The sequence below is a fragment of the Trachypithecus francoisi genome, unplaced genomic scaffold (assembly GCF_009764315.1).
Source record: "Trachypithecus francoisi isolate TF-2019V2 unplaced genomic scaffold, Tfra_2.0 Lachesis_group3, whole genome shotgun sequence".
Classification (NCBI taxonomy): domain Eukaryota; kingdom Metazoa; phylum Chordata; class Mammalia; order Primates; family Cercopithecidae; genus Trachypithecus; species Trachypithecus francoisi.
In genome coordinates this window covers 37022678-37040639 of record NW_022681468.1, presented here as the reverse complement: position 1 = coordinate 37040639, position 17962 = coordinate 37022678, and the positions used below count along the sequence as shown (strand labels likewise).

General features: G+C 37.1%; 1 protein-coding gene across 4 annotated transcripts in view; it reads left to right on the top strand.

Moving 5' to 3' along the window:
- The window catches only part of RAD51B (RAD51 paralog B), a 678049-nt gene that overhangs the window by 77766 nt on the left and 582321 nt on the right, over positions 1 to 17962 (top strand). The gene's annotated exons all lie outside the window — the stretch shown is intronic.

The following is a 17962-nucleotide window of genomic DNA, read 5'->3' as shown; positions in this document are numbered from 1 at the left end:
TTGTTTTCTGGCTTTTTGTTTGAAATATACAAAACTGTGTATATTTAATATATACAACTTGGAGAATGTACACTGTGAAACCATTACTACGGTCAATGCCATAAACACATCCATTACCTCTAAAAGTTTCCGCCTAGGCTGGGATCACCGCGCCCAGCACTTTGTTCACTTTTGGTGGGAATGTAAATTGGTGTGGCTACCTGCTATGGAATCTATGTAAAAATGTAACAGCTGTGGTTTAAAAGTTTTATTATCTTCCAATACAAGTAACATAATGTAAATTAGAGGATATTAAAAATTATGTATTTTTCACTTGAACAGTTTGTTCCTTACCCCTTTTTTGACTTCTGTTTATCCTTGATATTGAAAGAGAAATAATCTTGTTGATTTTACATGTCTATTTATTTAGATATTTTTCTTTTTTTTTTTTGAGATGGAGTCTCGCTCTGTCGCCCAGGCTGGAGTGCAGTGGCACAATCTCGGCTCACTGCAACCTCCACCCCCCAGGTTCAAGTGATTCTTCTGCCTCAGCTTCCCCAGTAGCTAGGACTACAGGCGCCCGCCACGACGCCCGACTAATTTTTGTATTTTTAGTAGAGATGGGGTTTCACCATATTGGCCAGGCTGGTCTGGAACTCCTGACCTTGTGATCTGCCCGCCTTGGCCTCCCAAAGTGCTGGGATTTACAGGTGTGAGCCACAGCGCCCAGCCTATTTAGATTTTTTTTTTTTTTTTGGGACGGAGTTTTGTTCTGTCGCTCAGGGCGGAGTGCAGTGGCATGATCTCCGCTCAGTGCAATCCCCACCTCGCCGGTTCACGCCATTCTGCCTCAGCCTCCCAAGTAGCTGGGACTATAGATGCCTGCCACCATGCACGGCTAATTTTTTTTTTTTTTTTTTGTATTTTTAGTAGAGATGGGGTTTCACCGTGTTAGCCAGGATGGCCTCCATCTCCTGACCTTGTGATCTGACCGCCTCAGCCTCCCAAAGTGCTGGGATTACAGGCGTGAGCCACGGTGCCTGGCCTAGGTTCTTTTAATGTTGACTCAGTCTCTGCTGGGAAGTATCTTCTTAAAAGTGAAACATTTGCATTAGATTATAGCTTCTTTAACCTTAAGGCTATTTTGATGGTCATAGGAGAGAAAAATATGTATGACTAGACAGAGAGCAGTGGTTCTTATTGTATTACTATTAATGGTTTGTTCCTAAGATCCTTTTAAAATTAAAATTTGATTATAAACATTTGGGCTTTGAAGTCCCTTTTAAGATCAGGGTCCTTATCTATTGTCTCAGAGTTTGTGTTAATTGTTTTACTGGAAAAAACAAGTAGTCATTGACACTGAAAAAATTTCTACAGGTTTGAAATGCTTGCTGTTAATAAGAAATAGCTACACCTTATTGAGTACTACTTTTTTTGTTTCAGGTTCTGTAGTCAGTACATTTCAAACATTTTCCATTTAATATTCTACATAACTTTGTAAGGTATGTTATATTATTGCCTTTTTATAGTTGAAGAAATTGAGGCTTACAAAGGTTAAATAACTTTACCAGAGTCACATGGCTAGTAAGGGGAAGGGCTCGAGTTTGAACCTAGATATGTCTGATTCCAATGCATGTGTTCTTATTCCTAATGGAACACTGCTCCTAACGCGGTAGTCAAAATTATTCTATTCCCTTGCTGCTTATCATACTAAAAACATTTCAGTACTTACTGTTTCCTCTAAGCCTTTTTCAATGGAAAGTCTCAATTTTGCTTTATGCTTTGATTGCTGCTTGTAAATGTAACCACAGTGTTGCTTCTATATTAGTGGTATAAGTATTTCAAGTAAGAGAAATATTTGAATACTTGAAGCTTTGATTGCTTTTTCACAAACATGTAAATCACACATGTAATGTTCAGAGTATAATTAATACTTTCTATGTGCCAGTGAATATACTGAAGATTTGTAAGTTTTCTGAACGATATTCTCAGAATTGGCAAACTTGCATCTTACGTCTTGTAGTAAGGATGTTGTCTTAGGAAAATAATTTCAAAATACTTGCACTTTAGACCTCTCTTGGGGAACACATGAAGTAAGACTGCCTCCTAATATTCTGCTTTGAGGTTTTATGAAGACACAATACATGCTGTAACTGGACAGAAGACATTTTAGTTTCATGACATTGCTAAATGTATTTCATACAATTTACTGTTCATGAATTTAATTAAAACTTCTTAGGAACTTAAAACTTAAAGTAGGTATTATAGACTCATGACTCAAAGGATCTTTCAGTTATGTGTGTGTGTGTATATATGTATGTGTATACATATAATATATATTTATATACACAAATATATATTTATGTATTTAATGTTATATAAATGTTGCCACATATATAAATATATTTATATATAAATATATATATTTGAGGGTGAGACAATTCTAAACTAAACTGGAATAAAGCAGTGCCTATAGTTATAAGTACCGAAGTGCAGTATTTTAAAGAAATGTTGAAATTGTTATAATATGAAGTTTCTTAGTGCCCCTAGCTTACAGCCACTAAAGTTAGTTTTATTTCTGACACCATATTGTCATGAATTTACTTTTTTGTTCTGTATGATCTTTAGTTATTGGTTGCTATGATCTTTAGTTATTGGTTGCCCAATAACATGGGATTGGCCTGCCTGCTAACCTTGTGTTTGAGTCTGCTTAGTCCCTAGTTCAGCTAGGTCCAAGTTTTTGTCCCATGACCAAGAAGAATAAGGCTTGCAGACCCTGGAGAGTGAATAGAGTAGAATTTATTAAGCAAAAGGAAAGCTCTCAGCAAAGAGAGGGAACCTGAAAGCAGGTTGCCAGAAATGGGGCTAAGTTCTGGGTCTTTTATGTGGCGAGAGCAAGGAAGTCTTCTGTGGGTTTTGCCCCAGATGGGAAGGCTAAAGTTCCCTCTTAAGGATGTTGCATCTGTGCATGCCTGGGGTTGGCCAGAGTGACTCCATCTTGGTTATTACCCATGAGTGCCTAAGTGAAAGCCACAGGGGTACTAAAACCACAATGCTAATGTCATGTTAATGGCATTATAATGAGTTGGGCCAAGTTAAAGACATTTAGTTGACTTATTGCACCTGTGCCTAAGTTGGGATGGTCCCTTCTGAGCAACATCCTGGCATAAGGGGAAGTTCTTAACCATATTTCTTCTCGTTTCCTACAGGGACAGTGCAGGTACAGTCCTGTGGGTATTTTTCTACTCCCAAGACCCTCCCTTTCTATCTGCCTAAACTGCCTCCTCTGTCACTTGGAAATGGCAGTTTACTGTCGAACAATAGACCTCTCCTTATGCTTTTCTCTTCCAGTCTTTGGGAATTACACTCTGAAGATTAAACATTTCATTGAGACGGCATGATGCAGTGGAAGGTACCCAGAATCACAATACAGTTCACAATTACAAAGATATGGAATCAACCAGAGTGGATGATTAGATGAAGAAAATGTAGTATATATACATAATGGAATACTATTCAACCATAAAAAGACTGACATAATGTCTTTTGCAGCAACATGGATCAAACTGGAGACCATTATCTTATGTGAAATAAGCCAGATACAAAAAGACAAATACCACATATAAGTGGGAGTGAAATAATGTGTACTCATGGATGTAGAGTGTGGAATGATAGACAGTGAAGACTGGGAAGGGTGGGAGGGGGTTGGATGATGAGAAATTGCTTAATTGGTACAATGTATGTTATTCCAGTGATGATACACGGAAAGTCCTGACTTCATCACTATGCAATATATTCATGTAACAAAATTACACTGTATCCCTTACATTTACATAAATAAAATGAAAAATGAAAGAAGATAGGAGTTTTTAGTACCAGATGTGTTACAACTAGCTGTGTAATCTTGGACCAATCGGTTCTCATTTCTGAGCCTCAGTATCCTTATCTGTAGAAAGTGGCTAAAAGTTGCTACCTCATAAGGCTTAATATTATTATTACTAATAATATTAATAGATGAATAGTAATATGTTTCTGATTATTAAACTTTATAGAGGTTTTTATAATTTATAAGTACTTTTGTATGTAATAATTTTATAGGGATATATATTTATCTATATTTCTGAAAGGACTTTGTAAATTCTGAAGCACTATGTGACTATTAGTTGATAGTTCCATAACTGTCTAAATCTGATTTAGTGACTGTTTTTATCCCTAGTTATTTGAACAGTCAATCAGAGTTTTCTAAGCTCAGAGAATGCACTTAACTCAATTTGTTTAGCTAAAATAAAAGTTTTGGAATGTTTTTAAACTAGTGTTAAGATTTGTTGTAAAATTAGATTGTAATGACATCTGGCTTTTATATTATTATTATTTAAAGATGTAGAAATGGTGACGCAGTAAAACTCATGAGTGGTTAGTAGTTGGGGGCTAGGGTCATTTTTAGGAGTTACAGTGAGGTACTCTGTCCACTAAATTTAGTGATGAATCAGTGTAGTTATTTTAAAATAAATATTTAGTACTTTATGTTTACAGAGGACCCTGCAATTATTAGTTAGCTTATACCAATATTTATTGCTATATAAAGGACTGGGCCTATAATGGCCAATTTTGAGAAATTTACAGGCACCTTTGAGAAAACTTCTTCTTTTGTTTTTTTTTGAAGACTGAGTCTTGCTCTTTCACCCAGGCTGGAGTGCAATGGTGCAATCTTGGCTCACTGCAACTTCCACCTCCTGGGTTCAAGCGATTCTCCTGCCTAAGCCTCCCGAGTAGCTGGGATTACAGGCACCCACCACCGTGCCCAGCTAATTTTTGTATTTTTAGGAGAGACGGGGTTTCACCATCTTGGCCAGGCTGGTTTCAAACTCCTGACCTCAAATGATCTGCCTGCCTTAGCCTCCCAAAGTGTTGGGATTACAGGTGTGAGCCATTGTGCCTGGCCTGAGAAAACTTCAACTCTGGGTTTAGTTGGTTTGCCTGTATACGGTCAGGAATCTGCAAAGCTTATTTGATTGTTTGTTTGTACCAGCATTTTCCCTGAGAAGTTATTCTGAAAAATACTCTCTCTCAGAATGATAAAAACCTTTTCTGTGCATTTGTTTCAGAATCTCACCACTTTTAGGACCTAGAACTTCTTTCTAAAGTGTAACCTAAATGTTTCCCTTCAGAAGTTAAATAACTAACATTATTCGTGTAACCACCATTTAAGACATTTAAAAAAATGAACTGGTCTGCTTTCAAGACTCTTCTTTCTATTATGGATATAAAACATTTTTTTAAAAAGATCAACATTATAAGGTAGTAGATAGTAAGTACTAATTAGGTGTTTGTGGCAGATACTGTTAGTTGCCTACCCTAAACTTATTTCCATCTTCACCTTGTTAATAGAATCCTAATTGTGCTTTGGTAGCTGTGTGCCCAGCCTCAGTTCATGACAGTCGTGTTCCTGATTTCCCAACTTCTACAACTGAGGATAGCCATGTGACCGAGTTCTGGACAGTGATACCTGTTTAGCTCTCCATTTTTTTTTCTTTCCAACTTTTATTTTAGGTCAGGGGGTACATGTGCAGGTTTGTTATGTGGGTAAATTGCATGTTGTGGGGGGTTGGTGTTCAGATTATTTCATTGCCCAGGTAATAAGCATAGTATCCAGTAGGTAGTTTTTCAGTTCATACCCTCCTCCCACCAGCCACCCTCAAATAGGCCCCCATACCTATTGTTTCCTTTGTATTCATGAGGACTCAGTGTTAAGCTTCTATTTACAAGTGAGGACATGCAGTATTTGGTTTTCTGTTCCTGCATTAATTAGCCTAGGATAATGGCCTCCAGCTCCATCCACGTTGTTGCAAAGGACATGATTTATTCTTTTTTAATGGTTGCGTAGTATTTCATTGTATATACATACACCACATTTTCTTTATCTTGTCCACCATTAGTGGGCATTTAGGTTGATTCCATGTCTTTGCTATTGTGAATAGTGCTGTGATGGACATATGCATGCTTGTGTCTTTAAGGTAGAACTTTATATTCCTTTGCTTGTATACCTAGTAATAGGATTGCTAGGTTGAATGATAGAACTCTAAGGTCTTTGAAAAATTGCCAAACTACTTCCCACAATGGCTAAATTTATTAACATTCCTACCAACAGTGTATAAGTGTTCCCTTTTCTCTGCAGCCTCGCCAGCATCTATTATTTTTTGAGTTTTTAATAATAGCTATTCTGACTGGTGTGAGATGGTATCTTATTATGGTTTTAGTATACATTTATCTAATGATTAAAGATGTTGACTTGTTTGTTTGTTTGTTTGTTTTTGAAATGGAGTCTTGCTCTGTTGCCAGGCTGGAGTGCAGTGGTGCGATCTCGGCTCACTGCAATCTCTGCCTCCCAGGTTCAAGTGATTCTCCTGCCTCAGGCTCCCAAGTAGCTGGGATTACAGAAGCATGCCACCACACCCAGCTAATTTTTGTATTTTTTTCATATGCTTTTTGGCTGTGTGTTTATCTTCTTTTGAGAGGTGTTTGTTCATGTCCTTTGCCCATTTTTAATGGATATGTTTGTTTTTACTTGTTAATTTCTTCAAATTCTTTATAGATTCTGGATATTAGACCTCTGTTAGATACATAGTTTGCAAATATTTTCTTCCTTTCTTTAGGTTATCTGTTTATTCTGTTTATAGTTTCTTTTGTTGTAACAGATCTCTTTCGTTTAACTAGATCCTATTTGTCTTTTTTTTTTTCACTTGCTTTTGGAGCCTCTGTCATGAAATCTTTGCCATCACCTATATCCAGAATAGCGTTTCCTAAGTTTTCTTCTAGAGTTTTTGTAGTTTTACGTTTTATATTTAAGGCTTTAGTCCATCTTCAGTTGGTTTCTGTATATGGTAAAAGGAAGGAATCCAATTTCAGTCTTCTGCATATGGCTAGCCAGTTATCCCAGCGCCATTTATTTAATAGGGAATTCAGTAAATGCTGCAGGGATTGCTTGTTTTCATCAACTTTATCAAAGGTCAGATGGTTGTAGGTATGTGGCTTTATTTCTGGGTTTTCTAACCTGTTCTATTGTTCTGTGTGTCTGCTTTGTACCAGTACCATGCTGTTTTGATTACTGTAGTCTTGTAATATACTTTGAAGTTGGGTGGTGTGATGCTTCTGGCTATGTTATAATATTTTTTGCTTAGGATTGCTTTGGCTTTTCAGGTTCTATATGAATTTTAGAATAGGTTTTTTTTTTTTTTTCTAATTCTGTAAAAAATGTTGGTAGTTTGATAGAAATAGCATTGAATCTGTAAATTGCTTTGGGCAGTATAGCCATTTTAACAATATTGATTCTTTCAATCCATGAGCATGGAATGTTTTTCCATTTGTTTGTGTCATCTCTGATTTCTTTCAGCAGTGTTTTGCAGTTCTTATTGTAGAGCTCTTTTACCTCCCTGGTTAGCTGTGTTCCTAGGTACTTAATTTTTTTGTGGCTATTGTGAATAGGATTGCATTCTTGATTTGACTCTCAGCTTGGCTGTTGTTGGTGTATAGACATGCTACTGATTTTTGTACATTGATTTTGTATTCTGAAACTTTGCTCAAGTCATTTATCAGATCTAGGAACATTTCGGCAGAGATGATAAGGCTTTCTGGGTATAAAATCTATCATCTGCAAAGAGAGATTTCCTCTCTTCCTATTTGGATGCTATTTATTTCTTTATCTTGTCTAATTGCTCTGGCTAGAACTTCCAGTATAGGAATGGTAAGTGTGGTCATCCTTGCGTTGTTCTGGGTCTCAAGGGGAATGCTTCAGGCTTTTGATTATTGGGTAGGATGTTAGCTGTGGGTTTGTCATAGATGAGTCTTATTATTCTGAGGTATGTTTCTTCAGTGCCTAGTTTATTGAGGGTTTTTAACGCAAAAGAATGTTGAATTTTATTGAAAGCCTTTTCTGCGTCTATTGAGTTGATCATGTGGTTTTTTTTTTAGTTTCGTTTATGTGATGAACACATTTATTGATTTGCATGTGTTGAGCCAACCTTGCATCTCAGGACTAAAGCCTGATTGATTAGGTAGATGAGCTTTTTGATTTACTGCTGGATTCAGTTTGCTTGTATTTTGTTGAGGATTTTTGCATCTATGTTTTCAGGGATATTGGCCTGAAGCTTTCTTTTTTCATTGTGTCTCTGCCAAGTATTGGTATCAGCATGATGTTGGCCTCATACGGTGAGTTAGGAGGGAGTCCTTCCTTCTGTATTTTTTGGGAATAGTTTCAGTAGGATTGGTATCAGCTCATTTTTTATACATCAGGTGAGTTTTGGATTTGAATCAGTCTGATCCAGGGTTTTTTTCTGGTTGGTAGACTTTTTATTACTGATTCAATGTCACAGTTTGTTATTTGTCTGTTTAGGGTTTCAATTTCTTCCTGGTTCAATCTTGGGTTGTTTTATATTTCCAGGAAATTATCCATTTCTTCTAGGTTTTTTAGTTTGTGTGCATAGTGATATTTGTAATAATCTCTGAGGGTTTTTTGTATTTCTGTGGGGTTGCTGGTAATGTCCCCTTTGTCTGTTGTGATTGTGTTTATTTGAATTTTCTCTTCTCTTCTCTTTTCTTTTCTTTTCTTTTTTCTTTTTCAAAGTTTCGCTCTTGTTGCCCAGGCTGGAGTGCAATGGCACCATCTCAGCTCATCGGGTTCAAGCAATTCTCCTGCCTCAGCCTCCTGAGTAGCTGGGATTACAGGCATGCGCTATCATGCCCGGCTAATTTTATATTTTTAGTAGAGACAGGGTTTCTTCATGTTGTTCAGGCTGGTCTTGAAGTCCCGACCTGAGGTGATCCGCCCGTCTTGGCCTCCCAAAGTTCTGGGATTACAGGCGTGAGCCACCATGCCCGGCCCTGGATCTTCTCTCTTTTACTTTATTAGTCTACCTAGTGGTCCATCAGTCTTACTCATTTTTTTCAAAGGACCAACTTTTGGTTTTGTTGATTTTTTGTATGGTTTTTTGTGACTAAATTTCATTCAGTTCAGCTCTGATTTTGGTTATTTCTTGTCTTCTGCTCACTTAGGAGTTGGTTTGCTCTCGTTTTTTTGGTTCCTCTAGTTGTAATGTTAGGTTGTTAATTTGAGATTTTTCTATGTTTTAGTTCTCTATTGCTACTTAATATTTTGTTATAAAATATAGTACCTTAAAGCAACAATTATAATTTATTATCTCTCATGGTTTGTGTGGGTGAGTAATTCAGATGAGGACTTGTTTCTGCTCCATGATGTTTTAGGCCTCAGCTAGAAGACTCAAAGACCGAGGCTGGAATCATATGAAAGCTTGTTCATGCTATTTTTTAGTTAATGCTTGTGCCTGCTGGGGGTCCAGCTGAAATATTCACATGTGGTTTTAATATTATCATTGGGTTTTTTTATGACCCTGCCTCCAGAGTTATTTAGCATCATCTGTGCTGTACTCTGTTAGACAAGACTGTTAAAAATCTCCTAGACTTACAGGGAGAGAATATGTCCCCTTCCGTCATTTGGAGGTGCATCTATCATGTTGTAAAAAGAAACTATTAGGCCGTGCGCGGTGGCTCAAGCCTGTAATCCCAGCACTTTGGGAGGCCGAGACGGGCGGATCACGAGGTCAGGAGATCGAGACCATCCTGGCTAATACGGTGAAACCCTGTCTCTACGTAAAAATACAAAAAAAAAAAAACCAGCCGGGCGACGAGGCAGGCGCCTGTAGTCCCAGCTACTCGGGAGGCTGAGGCAGGAGAATGGCGTAAACCCGGGAGGCAGAGCTTGCAGTGAGCTGAGATCCGGTCACTGCACTCCAGCCTGGGTGGCAGAGCAAGACTCCGTCTCAAAAAAAAAAAAAAAAAAAAAAAAAAAGAAACTGTTAAACAGAATAAATATATTGAGGTGGCCATCTTTAGAAAATACAGCTTACTGCAGCATTTAAAGGAAGGTTTATTGTTGGGGGGCTGTGGGGCTGTTGGGCAGTGAGGTTTTAGGCATGATCCTTTGTTGCTTTTTCCTTCTTCATGCCTGAAAGGAGCAGCAACCGTCTTGTGCCCATAAGGTGATAAACCAACCTACTAAGGATTTTGACATCATTGGAAGTCAGTCCTGGATGATCCGTTTCCAGGCTTCTTTTTTTCTTATGTGGGAAGAAATACCTATTTGTTTAAATTAATATATTAAGGATTTTTTTTTTATAACCAATCATAATTCCCAAATGTCATGGTTGTCAACTTTGAGCATACATAGGAATCACCTGTAGGACTTGTTAAAATACAGATTGCTTGGCCCCATCTTAGAGTTTCTGATTCACTAGGTCTGGCATAGGGCTCAAGAAGTTGGATTTGTAACAAGCTCTCTGGTGTTGTTGATTCTATGGTCTTGGGACTGAAGTATGGGCTTTGAGACTTCAGAGAAGAGTGGGTGGCTAGGGCTGACCTTAATGGAAAGGTGGAACTTGGGATAAATAGATGAGATGTAGACAGGATTAGGGAAGCAGTTCCAAGTATTACAAATGGTATCAACAAATAACATGAAAGCAGAAAAAGTATACTTTTTTTGTTTTTTAGGATTTCTGTGAGTAAATTAGCTTACTTGGAGCGGGAGTTTTTTGTTTGTTTGTTTGTTTTTTTTTTTTTTTTTTACTGAGGATGTGAGATTAGGTTAAAGGGAAAATAAGGACTGGATTAAGGTCCTTGGAAGCCAGAGAGACATTTTTTAAAAATTTTGTAGCTAGTTAGGAACTGTTAGAAGTTTTCACAGAGAGTAATGTGGCCAGAGCAGTATGTTAGGTGGATACCTATGTTTGGTGGTGGTAGTGGAATGCATTTAGTTATTAAACAAATTTTAACAAATGGTTCTTGAGCATTTGTGATGTCTTGGACTCAGTTCTATGAACTGGGAATACAAAGGTGAATAAGACATGGATCCTGTCATCAAAGAGCAAGGTCTAGTGCAGAAATTCTCAGAGTGTGGGTAAAGGACCCCTGGAGGTCCCTGAAACCTTTTCAAGGAGAAAAGGTTAAAAGTATTTTTGTAATAATACTTTTAGTAATTCTAAGAATTCTGAGACACTGTTTACTTTTTGTCATTCTCTTTCATTAGTGTACAAGATTTTCAGAGGCTTTGTAACATAGGATGTCATCATTGCTCATATAGCTAATGGAATACATGCTTGTGTATTAAAACTTTTGTTTTAATTTCTTAATTATAACTTGGTAAATACTGATAGACATAACCCCTAAACAAAAGCTCTTTGGAATCTTCAGTAATTTTTTTAAGAGGTAGAGTCCTGAAGCCAAAAAGTTTGAAAATTGCTGTTTCAGAGAATAGGTTGGAGGAGAAAACACATGAAAAACAAAAGACTAACAATAATCTAGATGTGAGGTAGTAAGAGCTTAAACTAGAGTTATAACGAATGAAAAGGGGAGGAAGAGACATTTGGTAGACACTGAAGAGTGGAAAAATGGGTAATACCCAGTGTAAATTATGATGTGGGAAAATGGATACTGCTAGTGAACATGTAAATTAGTACCAGCCTTTTGGAGGAACAATTTGACAAAACTTATTAGAGACTCTAAAAATGAATCTTTCCTGTGACTTATTCTGTACTTATTATAAGGAAATAAATAAGAATATATCTTTGTGGTTTTGTTTGTAGTATCAGTAAAAATTTATAAGAAGCCTAAGTATTTATCAGAGGAGTTTGGTTAAATAAATTATTACATCCATTCAATAAAATACTGTGTAGTCAGTAAAAATAATGATGTCAGTGAATATTTAATGTAAAAAAATATACTTTTTTGTTGTTTTGTTTTGGAATTTTTGAGAGACGGTCTCACTCTGTTGCACAGGCTGGCGTAGCGTAGCACGAACATGGCTTGCTGCAGCCTTGACCTCCTGGGCTTAAGCCAGGGACTACAGGCAAACACCACCATGCCTGGCTAACTTTTTTAAAAAAGTTTTTTTTTAAAGATGCAGTCTCACCATATTGCCCAGACTAGTTTTGAACTCTTGGACTCAAGCCATCCTCCCATCTTGGCCTTCCAAAGTATTGGGATTACAGGCATAAGCCACCACACCCGGCCAAAAAATACTTTTTATAAATACCTCAGTTGCGTAGTGTTTTCTCCGTTATCAACTTACACAACAGGGTTTGGTTTAAGGTTTATGGTTATAAGTACTTATTTCTGTAAAATTTAAGATCTATCAATATGTATAATTTTTTGGAAATTTTTTTCTTAAACATTTTAACCTTTGGCCTGTTTCAAATTATATGTAGGCCAAGGCATACACAGTGGGCATTGTGCAGCTGCATATAGGAATATAGCTGACATTAAGAGGTCCCTTGCAATAATGCTGTTTCAGAAAGGATATTTACTGTTCTTTTGAACATCGTTTTCTTGTTTCTGCTTTAATTTATAAATATTTAAATAAAAATAATGTTTCACTGAAGAAATTGTAAAAATGAACTATATGTTAAAAATAATCTAGGAAACTAAATTACTGCTCTTCCGCTTTGCAGTTTGATATTGCTTATTTTTCAACTCCTAAAGTCAGTGTTGATGCCTTTTAACTTTTTTTTTTTTTAAATTTTACTGGATTTGTATCGTACTGTATTTGTGCAGTGACTTTGATTAGGTACCAATTGAATTCAGGTTGAAAAGCATAAACCTACATCTGAAGATAGCCTAGTACAATTTATATTGTGCGTCATTCTGATTTTGAAATAATAATTCTTCCTTTACAACGTTAGTGCTGAATAAAAGATAGAATCCTTGTGAAATAGTGAGCCCAATGTCATTTTTTTTTTTTTTTTTTTTGAGTCAGAGTCTTGCTCTGTTGCCCAGACTGTAGTGCGGTGGCGCAAGCTTGGCTCACTGCAACCTCCGCCTCCCAGGTGCAAGCATTTCTCTTGCCTCAGCCTCCTGAGTAGCTGGGACCACAGGCATGCTCCACCACACCAGGCTAATTTTTGTATATATATTTTTAGTAAAGATGGGGTGTCACCATGTTGGCCAGGCTGGTCTCAAACTCCTGGCCTCAAGTGATCCACCCACCTGTGCCTCCCAAAGTTCTGGGATTACAGACGTGAGCCACCGTGCCCAGTACCAGTCTCGTTTTGGACACAGCAGAGACAGATGGAAAACTGTTAGCCCTTGGTGACGTTATTGAACAGTGTTATCCGTGGGTTTCCAGATGTATTAATATATGTATTTTCTTATTAAGTCTCTTGCATTGAAATGGTGGTGCATGGACTAGCAGCATTAGCATTACCTATGAGTTTATTGGAAATGAGGAATTTTAGACTGTACCCTAGTTCAATTGAATCAAAATCCATTTTAATAGGATCCCCAGATGAGTCATATGCACACAAAAGCTGGAGAAGTATTATTTTAAGCCACTTTGAGTTGGATTTTTATTTACTTGCAACTGGATTCATCCTGATGTGACATTCTAGAGTTGTTGTTTGTTTTCTTGTTTGTTTGTTTTTCCTGAAGAGGTACAACCTTCTCCAGGCATGCTATTGTGAATATTGGAGGGAAACCATTTCTGATTATAATAGAAACAGCATTTGTTGAGTCATGATACAGTTTAAATAGTTCTCATTATACTTTGATATAATTTTTTTCATTTTTTAAAATAGTTATTTTTAGATGAAACCTAAAACTGTACTCTTTACTACTTGTGGTAAAAAAGACCCTACTGTTATTTTTGGCAAGTCAGGAGATGTAACCTTAGCTGTGAAGGTTAAAAGCCAGCTTTGAGAGTTGCATTTTACTTCCCTTAGAGTTACTCCTTCCCATTCTTTCCTCAGCTCTGTTCCTATTTCAACTAGATAGTTTTGTAGTGTACCTGTATTCCAGAACCATTACTGTCTGGGGAGCGACTCTTATAAACTGCTGCCTTTGTGTGTGTTTCAGTTACGTGAATAGAGAAAAGAATGTCATCCCCCTGCTATATCTGTAAATGTGATAGCATGAAAAAATTAAATCCACCAACAATCTAGGAATTTTGAGAAAATTTATTTTTTCTACTCTTTATACAAAGCCAGATGCCACATTCCATAAAAGCAAAACATATTTTAAAATTGTACTTCTTGTTTGTCCATTTATTTAGAGGGCTTAATGAGTCTGCAGTCAGATATTTTGGATAATTCAATTAACAAAATAGATTATCATTCTGTAATTAACTGAGAATGATCTCTCTGTGGTGTACTTTATAGTGAGAATTACCAAAGGTCTGTATTCACTCAGAAAGGTCTTAGCTTTAAAAGCAGTACTTTTAAAGGAAATGTAACTATGCTGATTGATTTTGTTATTGTTATCCTTTGAGTATTTACTGTATGCTAGGCATTATGCTAGGTAATATGAAAATATGTCTCTAATCCCTGTTTTAGACATGATAACATTGAGGCTAGAGAGATTATGTAACATGCAGAAAATTGTATAGTTATAAGAACCCATGGCTGGTGCTCCCAAAGCTCATTCATCCCCTTGAGGAGTTCAGATTCTACTGATTGGGAGAGAAAGAGCTCACTGTAATAGAATGCAAAATGTAGTAAAAATTTTAAATGAAGTAAATTATAAAAGTAGAGATACAAACAATTTAGTGAGAACACAGAGGAAGAAGGGATTAATTGTGATTAGGAGGATCGGGAAAAAATAATTTATCTTCCCTCCTACTTCTCTAGGGTTTTTTTTTGAGATGGAGTCTCGCTCTGTTGCCCAGGCTAGAGTGCAGTGGTGCGATCTCGGCTCACTGCAACCTCTGCCTCCCAGGTTCAAGTGATTCTCTTGCCTCAGACTCCCAAATAGCTGGGACTACAGGTGTCTGCCACCACGCCTGGCTAATTTTTGTATTTTTAGTAGAGACTGGGTTTCACTATATTGGCCAGGCTGGTCTTGAACTCCTGACCTTGTAATCTGCCCAACTCAGCCTCCCAAAGTGCTGGGATTACAGATGTGAGTCACCACACCCAGCCTTATTTCTCTAGGTTTTTAAGCTCCTCCTGACTTCTTAATCTTTTAATGGTATCATAAGTTTTTCAGTAATGAAGATTTAAATCTTTGACTGTTTAACTGTCTTCGTATTCTTACATTTCATCAATCTGTAATGCCTTTTAGTTCTTACCGAATGCAGTTTCTTGTTAGTTATACCCTGCTGTCTATTTTCACTGCTGTCACCCTAGTTTTACCTATCACTGTATCATCTAGGCCAGTGATTATCAATATTTGGTGGCCCTAAGAATCATCTAATGGTGCTTTGTCAAGGTATAAAGAGATTTTGACTTATTAGTTTAAGGTTATGGGTGATTCATCAAAGTTGAGAAATACTTATCTAGGGCCGTGATCTTCAAAATGTGATCTTGGGACTGCTGGGTGTCTCTGGGACTCTATCAGGGATCTGCAAAGTTAAAACTATTTTCATGGTTAAACTAAGATGTCATTTACCTTTTTCATTGTGTTGAGATTCGCACTGATGGTGAAGAAAATAGTGATGAATAAAACTTGTAGTGCCTTAGTTCAAGTTAAGACAGTGGTTTCAAATCAAATTAGTAATCAATGCATTCTTCACTGCCACATACCAGTTTTTTTGCTTAATAATGTCTTAAATGAATCACTTAAAATTATTAAAATTTTTTTTATTTTTAATTTTTGTTGGTACGTAGGTATGCATATTTGTGGGGCATATGGGATATTTTGATACAGGCATACAGTGTGTAATAATCACATGAAGGTAAGTCAGGTGTCTGTCACCTCAGGCATTTATCCTTTGTGTTACAAACAATCCAGTTATACTCTTTTAGTTATTTTTAAAGTACAATTAAATTATTATTGACTAGAGTCACCTGTTATGCTGTATCACTGTTTCTATTTTTTTGCCCCCATAAACTATCCCCACTTCTCTGCCCCACTCTCCACTACTCTTCCCAATCTCTGGTAACCATCATTCTACTCTATCTCTATGAGTTCAATTCTTTTTTTTTTTTTTGAGATGGGGTCTCGCTCTTTCACCCAGGCTGGAGGGCAGTGGCACAATCTCGGCTTACTGCAACCTCTGCCTCACACGTTCAAGCGATTCTCTTGCCTCAGCCTCCAGAGTAGCTGGGATTATAGGTATGTACCACCACACTCGGCTAATTTTTGTATTTTTAGTAAAGATGAGGTTTTACCATATTAGCCAGGCTGGTCTTGAACTCCTGACCTCAAGTGATCCACCCACCTTGCCCTCCCAAAGTGTTAGGATATAGGCGTGAGCCACTGTGCCCGGCCAAGTGTTTAATTTTTAGCTCCCATAAATAAGTGAGAACACGTGAAGTTTGTCTTTCTGTATCCGACTTATTTTACACAACACAGTGACCTTCAGTTCCATCCATGTTGTTGCAAATGACCTTCAGTTCCATCCATGTTGTTGCAAGTTCTCATTGTTTTCTTATGGATGAGTAGCATTGCATTGAGTATATGTACCACATTTCTTTATCCATTCATCTGTTGATGGATACTTAGGTTGTTTCTTTGCTCTTGTTGCTTTTAAGATCTTTTTGCACTTTTTTGCCATGCATAAATTTTTATGTAGTAAAATATATTTATATTTTCTTTTATTATGTCTAGATTTTGAGTCATAGTTGAAGAGGCTTTCATTGCACTGAGGTTAGAGAGGAAGACACTCATGTTTTCTGCAATTATGCATATACAGTTGATCCTCATTTCTTGTAGACTTGGTGTTTGTATATTTGCCTCTTTGTCAGAGTTTTTTTTTTGTAACACCCAAATTAATGATCTTGTTGCTTTTATGGGTCATTTGCAGACATGTGCAGAGCAGTAAAAAATGGATTCACCAATGTGCACGTTCCCATCTGAGGCTGAATAAGGTGATATCTACCTTCTTGTTTCACCTGTCATGTTGTAAACAAGTTTTCTTTTTGTCGGGGATGCCACCCCTCCCAAAACACATGGTCTGAGAGTGTGGAAGAATAGTTTTCCAAAAGAAATAGGATATATCAAATACTATATGTTCTCACTTCTAAGTGAGAGCTAAACATTGAGTATTCGTGGACATAAAGATGGGAACAGTAGACACTGGGGACCACTACAGGGGGAAGTTAGAGGGTGGGCAAGGGTTGAAAAACTAACTACTGGGTACCATGCTCACTATCTGCATGATGGGATTATTCGTATTCTAAACCTCAGCATCACACAATATACCCTTGTAACAAACCTGTGCGTATATACCCCCGAATCTAAAACAAAAGTTGAAATTATGTTTTATAAAAGAAATGGGGTATGTTTATCAGAAGAGGAGGGGGATTACATGTCAGTCAGAAACAACTGTTTATTGTAATACCTGAGTAAGCTTTTATTGGATAGATTTGAGTTGGTGAATGAATAAATTGGGTCTTGGAGAAAGGAAAGGGCTTGAATGAGTTCTTTCAGAATAGGCCTTTTCTTTTCTCAGAAGTACCAGCAATAGCTTCCCATTTTTTCAGAACTGATTCCTCTAGCTTTATTGGCTTTTATCATCTTTGCTGGAGGGAAATGACGTTGGGTTAAGTATTGAGTGTGAAGGAAGATAGCATGAGGATCTTGTTTGCCTGCAGCTTTAGTCCTGCCTGCTAGACCTACTGCCCTTTAAAGACACTTGAAAGGCCTTGCCCCAGCTTTCCTCTTGAGTTTTAGGGGGCAAAAGTATGTCATTCTTTATAAGAGTTGGATTTATAAGATTGTATATCAAATTACATACACAAGAGTTGAATTTTCTGTTAGTATTGTCTAAAGTTACAACATGTAAATAGTCTCTGTCCTTACTTTCTAAGCCTGCTAGTACAAAAAAATTAATATTTCCTATTAGAGCCTGAAGGTTTTTTCCTCCCTAGCTCTTATTTAGGGAGAATATATAATTTAAATGTTTGAATAGGAATAGAGGAAGTAGCCAAACACTTTTCAATAGTCCAGTTAAAATACACAATAACACATGTTTGAAGTAAATCTT